Genomic DNA, 11,593 nt, shown 5'->3' with positions numbered 1-11,593 from the left:
CATATCGAAATAGCTGTCGGAATCTGAGGAATTCGAACTGGTTGAGGGATTCATCTCGTACGATCAAATGAAGGATTTTCGATAAGAAATAGATTATAGGATGTAGATTAGTACCCTGCAATACATAATTTACATATACGTATATAATACTAAAATCCCATAAGTTACGGAGGGATCTAAGAAAGCTGTCAGGCAAAGGTAACAGTAACAGATATGCTAAGATATGAATTAGCAGATATGCTAAGATATGAATTTATCTATACACTGTCTATGCAATAGAGGCAGTAAGACGTGTCTAGACTTTAAGGATGATAAGCAAATAATTTTTGACACCAAATGATAAGCAAAACTTTTGACATGCAGACACGGTCGAAGTCCAGACCCACTAATGCATCTAAAAAACTATCAGTTAGACACACAAATGTAAGACCTGGTTTTCTAAGACCACCGCTCTGCTACCACCTATAACAACCCGTCCTAATCCATCTGGACGAATACATTACATTTGGTTTCATCGCAAGGTATTTGACCTCTATATGATACATTTTACAAACATTGCATTCGTTTTTAAAAGATAAACTTTCTTTACATCCAACAGTGACAGGCATGCATACCATTTCATAATATCCACTATTCAACTATAATTGACTTAATAATAATCTTAATGAACTCAATGACTCGAATGTAACGTCTTTTGAAATATGTCATGAATGACTCCAAGTGATATCTCTAAAATGAGCAAATGCACATCGGAAGATTTCTTTCATACATGAGAATAAACATGCTTTAAAGTGTCAACCAAAAGGTTGGTGTGTTCATTAATTTAACATAATCGATCATTTTCATCATTTTAATAGACCACAAGATTTTCATTTCCATTTCTCATAAATATACGTCCCATGCATAGAGACAAAAATCATTCATATGAATTGAACACCTGGTAACCGACATTAACAAGATGTATATAAGAATATCCCCTATCATTCCGGGAAATCCATCGGACATAATAAAATTGAATTCGAAGTACTAAAGCATCCGGTACTTTGGATGGGGTTTGTTAGGCCCAATAGATCGATCTTTAGGATTCGCGTCAATTAGTAGATCGGTTTACTAATTCTTAGGCTACCAAGAAAAAGGGGCATATTCGGCTTCGATCATTCAACCATATAATGTGGTTTCGATTACTTGTGTCTATTTCGTAAAACATTTATAAAAGCGCATGTATTCTAAGTCCCAAAAATATATATTGCAAAAGTATTTAAAAAGGGAGTAATGAAACTCACAACACTGTATTTCGTAGTAATTATGCATATGGTGGCATTGAACAAGTGCAAGGTTGGCCTCGGATTCACGAACCTATATCATTTCTATATATATTAACACATATAATCGTAACCAAAAAATTTATTTATTAATTATTATTTTAGTAACTTATATATTTCATTAATAATTTAATTATCTATATTTATCTATAGTTTAGATAAATAATTAGTATTTATTATAAAAATATTAATATAGTTATGTTATATGTAATAAACATATTTTTCTTATATATATATAATATTTATTTAGTAAATTAATAGTAATAATCTTAATAGTGATAATGAAAATAATAACTTTGATAATAATATGATAATGTAAATAGAATTATAAAAAAAATCATATTAATGAAGATAATAATAACGATAGTAATAATGATATTAATAATGATAGTTTATATAGTAATTCTAATAATAATAATAATTATAATGATAAGTAAAAGGTTAATACTTATAATAATAACAATTCTAATGATAGTAATAATTTTAATTATAATGTTAATTTTTAATATTAATGATAATAATAATAATAATAATAATAATAATAATAATAATAATAATAATAATAATAATAATAATAATAATAATAATAATAATAATAATAATGAAATACTACCTTAAAAAGCTTTTCCAAAAACAAAATGCCCCAGACAGGGATCGAACCCGCAACCTCTCGTTTCACAACTACTCACCCAAACCAACGAACCGCTTATTACTTTCATGAATTAATTCGTAGTTTTATTCATATATCACGGATCAACCCGTTTTGTTTATCATCTTAACTTAAAACACAAGATCATCATCATCAATACACACCATTTTCATTGCTGTGATATAAATCGTGATCATAACCTTCATCATCATCTCCTAATTATCATTATCATCATTGTTTCCTATTTTCTATTTCATCATCGATCATTTGAAACATCATCATCTCCATTTTTTTTTGTTTATCCTAAACATCATCTTTATCATAATCACTCTCTTTCGGTATTTTAATCATCTTAAACGTTATCACAATTCTTCATCGTCATTTACAGCCCATCCGAAAATAGGAGCTTAACTTCAGCCCAACAACATAAACACTAACACGGCCCAAAACTATATATATAATTTCAGCCCAGCGGCCCAACAGAAAAACATCTACCGCTCAATTAAGGTAACAAGTCCAGTCTATTTCATAAAAGATTTGTCTAATATAAATCAGTTTTGGTTCCTGCTTTATTCGATCAGGATCAAAATAGGCTGTAGCCATAATAACAAATACGAACAGTATTAGAAGAAACCATATGATCATTATTTTGTCTTTGTATTGGAATATGGTAATCAATTAGATGGTAATGTTAGTGGGTTGTGGGGTTCATGATAGTGCTTTAAAAGAGTAATGGTCGGTTGTTTTATAGTGTATTAGTCATAAATCTAAAAAGCAAATGATCATGTGATTGTTCCCAACAAACAGAAGCTGACAGGATAATATATATATATATATATATATATATATATATATATATATATATATATATATATATATATATATATATATATATATATATATATATATATATATATATATATATATATATATATATATATATATATATATATATATAAAGGTTGATGGTAGTTGTGTTCACGAAAATGAATGTTGTGGTTTGTGTGTCTAGTTTTTGAATGCAACAAAAACAGAAAGAGGTTCGAATTACAACAGAAAATAGAAGTTGTAGCAGGTTCCATTGGTTGGGTGGCTGTTAAACAATGAACGCAGGAGGTTGGTTAGGCAGTTTTCAAATGGAAACATTGCAGCAACACTAAATGATCGAAGGTGATTAAAGTTGGGTTCTTAATAAAAAAAATATACTAAAGAGATAGAAGAGAGAGAAAGTGAAGGAGATGGTTGTGTTGATCGATGGTTAAACAAAAGACAAACTGTAGCAGTAGTTGAAGACAGATGATCTTGGTGGTTTACAGTTAATGATTTTGGTGTTGTGGTTGTTGTGAGTCGAAGACAGAAATATTAATCGATGGTAGTACATGGGTTGGTGACAAGTTGTTGATGATGGATTGATAGTGGTTTTTCGATGGGGATGAAGTGGGTTTCAAACAACAGCAGCTCGCGATGGTTATGACAGTGATCATTTTGAAAGGACCCGTCCTAATCCATCCAGACGAAGTCCATATTGATTATAAACGATTCACAACAGTTGATTACATCGCGAGGTATTTGACCTCTATATGATACATTTTACAAACGTTGCATTCGTTTTTGAAAAGACAAACTTTCATTACAACGTAAGTTGACGGCATGCATACCATTTTATAATATATCTAACTATAACTGATTTAATAATAATCTTGATGATCTCAACGACTTGAATGCAATTTGAAATATGTCATGAATGACTCCAAGTAATATCTTTAAAATGAGCAATTACACAGCGGAAGATTTCTTTCGTACCTGAGAATAAACATGCTTTAAAGTGTCAACCAAAAGGTTGGTGAGTTCATTAGTTTAACATAAATAATCATTTCATAATATTAATAGACCACAAGATTTCATATTTCCATTTCTCGTAAACATACGTCCCATGCATAGAAACAAAAATATCATTCATATGGATTGAACACCTGGTAACCGACATTCACAATATGCATATAAGAATATCCCTATCATTCCGGGATCCTCCTTCGGACATGATATAAATTTCGAAGTACTAAAGCATCCGGTACTTTGGATGGGGCTTATTGGGCTCGATAGATCTATCTTTAGAGTTCGCGTCAATTAGGGTGTCTGTTCCCTAATTCTTAGATTACCAGACTATATAAAAAGGGGCATATTCGATTTTGATAATTCAACCATATAATGTAGTTTCGATTACTTGTGTCTATTTCATAAAATATTTATAAAAGCAGCGCATGTATTCTCAGTCCCAAAAATATATATTGCAAAAGCATTGAAAAAGGGAGCAAATGAAACTCACCAAATGTATTTTGTAGTAAAAATACATAGAACGACATTGAACAAGATAGGGTTGGCCTCGGATTCACGAAGCTATATCATTTGTATATATATTAAAATGTATAATCGTAACTGAATAAGTTTATATATATTATATTATATATTATATACATTTAATTTGTGTATATGTTCAAAATGTTTAGTATTAATATAGTTATATAAATTTGATTAGTATTTTAATAAAATTCCTAACTTATTATATATGGATATTTATATAAATTTTGGTAAATTGATTTAAAACATACTTATAACCTTATTAATATCTTTAAAACTTTTATTTTTATAAACGTAATTATTTATAATGATAATGATATAGATAATATTGGTACTAATAATAATAGTGATAATTTTAATGAAAAACAACATAACAAATTTAGTAAAAAAAAATTATCATAATGATACTAATAATAACAATATTACTAATGATAATCATGTTAACAATAATAATGATAATATTTATAATAATACATATGTTACTAATAATAATAATAATAATAATAATAATAAATTTTATTATTTTCATTATAATAATAAACATAATCACAATAGTGATAATAATACTTATTCTTACAAAAAAAAATGGTAAAATCATATTCTTTAATGATGTTAATAATATTGATATTAACTACAATTTTAATTATAATCATATTGATAATAATGAATGATACTTACTACCTCAGCATTAATAATAATAATAACTATAATACTTGAAATAATAATAACTAATAATAACAATGATAATAAATAATAGTAATAATAATAATAATAATAATAATAATAATAATAATAATAATAATAATAATAATAATAATAATAATAATAATAATAATAATAATAATAATAATAATAATAATAATAATAATAATAATAATAATAATAATAATAATAATAATAATAATAATATAAAAAAATAATAAGAAAACTACCTTAATGAAATAAGTCTAAAAAAAACACACTCATGCCCGAATTCGAACCCGAGACCTCTTGCTAACCAATACACCCCTTAAACCATTCCACCATCTTCACTTTTCTGTTAAGATTCGTAACCCATATATTTACTTATTATCTGATTCGTCCCAAATTAATTGTGGTCCAACAAGAAACTGGCAGCCCACTTAGTAGCCCTCACATGCTATTGTAAACAAATATATATATATACGCTGGCTTAGAATCGAACCCAGGACCCCTCGATTCTCAACACACGCCCACACCATCGATCTATTCATTATTGTCTGTTTTGATTTCATCTTTAATTTCTTTTAACTTGTAATTCTCCTGTTTCCTTCTTCTTTCTTATCATCATCATTATCATTATCAAAACTCACCATCACCATCATCATATCATCATCATCGTCACTTTATCATTATCACATCATCGTGAATCATGATTTTCATCATGATAATCCTATCATCGATTATTCTATTATCATCATCACTTCCACCGTACACATCATCATCTTCTTCTTCGGGCATCATCTTCTCACGCATCATCATATTTATTTCGTTGATCATAAAAGGAAACAGAAGCTGCAGCAGTTGTAGATGGTGTTTGGCTTTTGGTCATACCGAACTAGAAACAATAACAGTGATCACGAATAGTTGCAGGTTTTACGTAGGTGTTTTAATGGTGGTTGTTTTGTTGGTCGAATGAAACAGAAATAGAATATTAGAGGCTGTAATAGGTTCATCGCTGTAGCATCATTTTTACTCGTCGCTGTTGCAGTTTCTCGAAGGTATTTGCAGGTTCACGGTTTCATCATCATTATCACACCATGTTACTGTTCATCATCTTCTTAATGGGTTTCATAAAAGTGTCGGGTATATAGAAAATAGACATGGTAGCAGCAACCAAAGAGGGTTGCAGTGGCGGTTTTGGTTGTTACAAAGAGAAAGAATTATAGAGAGATAGAGAGAGGGAAGAGGATTGACGATTTTTTGATGGTTGTGTAACGGTAGTTGTGGTGGTCCTTGATGGCGAGTGGTGGTGGTATTGTATAGAAGTGGTGGTGATAAGATAGTGACGGTTTAACGGGTTAAATAGGTGGTGATCCTTGGTGGTTTGTTATGGTGGTTCATGGAGGAGAAAGAAATTGGAGAGAGAGAGAGAGAGAACGTGATGGATGTTTGAAGGAAGGTGGTCTTATGGTGGCCGGTGTGACTGCCAAATGGGTTCTCGATTGATATTGTTCTTCATCTAAATCCCTCCATGTAGATATATAACATGTAGCAATTTATATATTAATTATAATATTAATAATAATTATAATTATAATAATAATATATTACTTGTTGTATGAGTCATAAAGTGGAAGGGAACAAAGATGTGTACAGTATTTATGATTTAAAATTTTAATATTACGCATATGAAACTATTACACTGCCTAAACTTTTGCTCGGATATCATCTCGTGTCCATTGCTAAACAGTTAAAGTACAAAGGTGTCCCTAAAAATCCCAAATTTTTAGATTAACTATATTTAATTATTTTACTCATTAACTGTTTAAAACCTGATCAAAAAGGTTCAATAATTATTTATTTTCTGTTCCAATTTATATGTACGGAGTGTTAATATTTAATCTTAAAAGGTTAAAAATATTTTTGACAAATCTAAAATCTTCGTAATCAATTTACAGTCCAACTTTTATTTCAATCCTTCATGAACATGCACAATATCTATATTAAAACTAACAAAACATCAACCGAGTGTTACTGACATTTACTAATTAAGCTCGAGATCATTCATTTTCCATTTACTCTCTCTCTCTCTAAATATAATCAGTTTTAAATAACAAGTTTTATCACACAAATATATATTATATATTTTTTTAAACAAATAGGTTTAATATTTTTTTATATATTTACAAATAGTATTTATATATATATATATATATATATATATATATATATATATATATATATACATTTGTAATAACAGTTTTCATTGTATCGCATATTATTTTACATATTTATTTTCAACAACTAACTCATATATTATATCAATTAATATTTTCAAATTAATGTATGTGTATCTATCTATTTATATATAGTTGTTCGTGAATCGTCGAGAATGGTCGAAGGTCAATTGAATATACAAAACAGTTCAAAGTTTTTGAGACACAACATTATAGACTTTGCTTATCGTGTCGGAATCATATAAGAATTAAGTTTAAATTTGGTCGGAAATTGCCGGGTCGTCACAGTACCTACCCGTTAAAGAAATTTCATCCCGAAATTTGAATGAGCTTGTCATGGCTAATAATAAAAATGTTTTCATAGGAAATATGAGTTGATAAATAGAATTTTATCACAGGGTGTAACCTGAATAAAATAATTCAATTATTCGAAGCGTACGAGTGAAGCTATCACCAAAGAGTGAAATAGGAAAGTAAAGATTCATCTTAACTTTTGACGTAGGGGGCTGAATTTAGAAAAATAAGATGCGTCTTAGCTTTTGACGTTGTTTTGGTTGAATTCCGGAATTCAAGGAATTTGAAGAAAATCTTCGAAATCTAAAAGATTTGATTCTTCGGCAAGTAAGGAAATTAAGATCTCTATAATTAATGCGGAAATCTGCCTTGATTTCTTTGTCTGGTATTTTCACTATAAATGAACTTCTTCCGTTCCATTACTTTCACCATTTCTATACTTTCTTCCTCTATTTCTACTTCTAAAATATTGTGAAAATGCTCCATCCAGTTCTGATTCTTGATATTTTCCTCTCTTTGTATCTGTCATCCTTCTTTTCAATCTTCCAACAAAAAATCTGTTTACTTCTACTATTGCCTTGGGGGAATACTATTCTTAATTATACTGTGTCTTTATATTACTATTCATATTAATATCCACGGTTTGTAACATCTGTGTTATTATTGGGTTTTATATCTTCCCTTATATTTCAATGTCCCTGTTTCTGTCTCTTATAATTATTGTCATCCACAGTTAATGCACTCTCTTATTTGCTGCGATTTATACCCCCTTTCTATTTCGGAGCTTCATGCTTTTGTTTACTTTTCGCAAGTAACGGTTCAGAATTCATAGGTATGGGTCGAATTATCATAATATACAAGGTAGAAAAGAAAGGTAGTAGCACAATTTGTTTTGTCAAATTACCAGAAGTTAAAGGAAAAGACAGAACCATCAAGAAGATATTTTCTTGATATGTTTAGAGGTTAAGTAGAATGAAAGAATAGTGTAACATGGCACATAATGATGGTACTGTGAATCATCACATTCCATTAGAACTCAGCATGCCTTACTGTAATATAATCACGTTGATCAAGTGTCATTATATTATACTAACTCATGCATTAGTTCCCAACATTACTTCAATAACATTCATATTTTAAGATCGAAAGTTTACAGAATATAGAAACTAACAGTTTCTATATGATGTAACACTGATAGCACGAAAAGATTAATGATTTTTGATAAGAACAGTTATAAAAATATCTTCAGAAATATGGAGGATATTTATAATGAAAGATACGATGATATCTTGGAATTTCTAATATCGATGGATGATAAAGAAAATTTATCCGTAAGGGTTTAGATTCGGAAGCAAGGTATTCGCTAAAGATTTCATCAGAAACAGAATCTTTTGGATTCTTTGAAGTCAAACTTATTCTTTGTGATTTGTCCACGGCTTCCTTCATAATTTTGCATAATCTGCTTTTCGGTACTAAATTTTCTATTGAATGTTTCCAATATAATGATACATAGAAAGCACGAGGAGGTATATAATTTCGGACGAGAATATTTATGAACATATCCTCAGAAATATCGAAGATATTGATGATGATATTTTGGAATTTCTAAGTTCGATGGTTGATGGAGAAAGATTTTCCGCAAGATTTTAACATGGCTTCGGAGAAAGATATTCTCTAAAGATTTCAACGGATCCAGAATTACCTGAATCCTTTGAATATAGGGTTTGGTCCTTGTATTTGTCCTTGGTCTCCTTCATGGGTAGCTCAATCTGTTTTTCAATACCCAATTTTCTATCGAGCGTTCCTAACACTCCTTTCTTTATCATCAAACTTTTGGTCGTTTAGACCATCTACCATTTTTCTGTTTCCTCTGCATTTAATGCTATGATATCTAAATCATCGGTTATTAATCCGAGGTGGTTTCAGGAAAATTGTGTTTTTAGATGATTAAACGCTGATGGTAATATGGTGGAATATGAAAGGTTCCCTGGTAACAATAAAAGAGCACGCGTATATATCAACGTTATAATAAGGTTGTTTCGTACGAAAAGTCGAAGTTGTCTTGCTGGAGCTGTGACAAAACTGGCTATCTCGAACAGCAGATGCAAAGTTATTTTCGGTAATAATAACGCTAAAGGAATTAGAACAGCTACGTGTTAAACGTTTACTCAGGTTCCGAGTGTTTTCAGGTGCATAACTATATGCATCAATCTTTTCTCCCGTAAATGAAGTGCGGTTGGTTCATCCTCTCGATTGAAGTGTTTTCAAGAATCATGAAAGGTTTGAACGCAGAATGTAATCGTGAAGATACAAATGATGTTTAAGATAAAATCAAGTGGCAACTTGAAGAATTGTTTAGTTTCATATGTTATAATTAATATTTTAATTTATTTTAATTGTCCAATGTTATTAGTCCAAAGTCGATAGTCCACAGTTGACAGTCCCATAATTTTAATATATAATATTCGAATTAATTAATACGTGTCGTGACCCGTATACGTCTTAGACTCGATCATAACTCAAACTATATATATTATTGTAAAATCAACCTCAACCCTGTATAGAGAACTCGATCATTACTGCATATAGAGTGTCTATGGTGATTCCAAATAATATATATAGATGCGTCGATATGATATGTCAAAACCTTGTATACGTGTCCCGATATTTAAAGTGCGTAAAATAAATAACAGAAAATTAAATAACGATAAATAAAGTGCGTAAAGTAAATAACAGAAATTTAATGACGATAAATAAAATGTGTAAAGTAAATAACAGAAATTAAATGACGATAAATAAAATGCGTAAAGTAAATAACAGAAATTAAATGACGATAAATAAATTTTGCGATAATTAAATTGCGATAAATAAACTGCGATAAATAATTTGCGATAATAAATTGTAATAAGGAATTAACAGTTAGCTAGGAACAGTTAACTAGGATTTTGTTAGCGTGGATTCTTAATAAAATTTTCTCATGGTTAATTTGTTTGTTTCTAACAAATTTTTATTTTTGTCCAATGTTTTCTTCATTATGCCACTTGTTGGATCCTGATAGATTAAAATCCAAATATGAAATTGAATGAAAAAGGTTATTCTGCGGTGAACGGATACGTATATCGGTGGTTGTAAATAGGATAGTAAATGACTGTTGAATCAAATTCGAAGAATGTACAATGTAACTTATTAATGTGAAATCTAAATATTCCTCGGGTATTACCTACCCTTTAAAATATTTTCACCATTAAAAGTTTGTACAAAAGAATTTTTAATTACAATTCTTATGAAAACATATATACATGTATATTTTCTTCAGATGTAATTATGGATTTAATGAGTTAATATGATATTAAACTCATTTGATTTATGGTTAGAACTAGAGTACATAATCTCTAAAATATTAGAGATTACATAATTGCTATAAGGAACGAAGATAATGATGTAGAACGAAGATAAATAATGTAGAATGATTCGTAGAATGATGATTATACTCGAGGTACAGAATGAGATAATGGGGCATGTGATGTTGAAACTTAGGTTGTTGGTGGTACTGCTGATACCGGTGATGTTGCTGAAGCTGGTACGTTTTGCACCATATTTTTCCAAATTGATTACTCGAGCGCGAAGTTCGTTGACTTCTTGTATTACTCCGGGATGATTGTCGGTATGAACGAGCGAATGAATAATGTTTTGAATCTGACTTGTGATATAGTCATGGCGAGATACTTGGAAATGAGAGAGGAAATGGTGTTACGAACAGATTCTCCGATAAGTGTTTCAGGTTCTTCACCAAGAGTGCAGGTAGGTGAGTGGAAAAGATCGCCTTCTTCTCGTCTCCATTGATTTAATCGACTACGAAACCATCAGATGAACTGGGGATGGATGATTGGTTGATTCATTCTGCTGACGTTGCTTCTGAAGCTTAGATGACTATCCATTCGGAATAACTGTCGGGATAACTATCGGAATAGCTGTCGAAATCCGAGGGACTCGAACTAGTTGAAGGATTCATCTCGTACGATCAGATGAAGGATTTTCGATAAGAAATAGAT

The sequence above is a fragment of the Rutidosis leptorrhynchoides genome, chromosome 5 (genome assembly GCF_046630445.1).
Source record: "Rutidosis leptorrhynchoides isolate AG116_Rl617_1_P2 chromosome 5, CSIRO_AGI_Rlap_v1, whole genome shotgun sequence".
NCBI lineage: Eukaryota > Viridiplantae > Streptophyta > Magnoliopsida > Asterales > Asteraceae > Rutidosis > Rutidosis leptorrhynchoides.
This window is presented reverse-complemented; position numbering follows the sequence as displayed.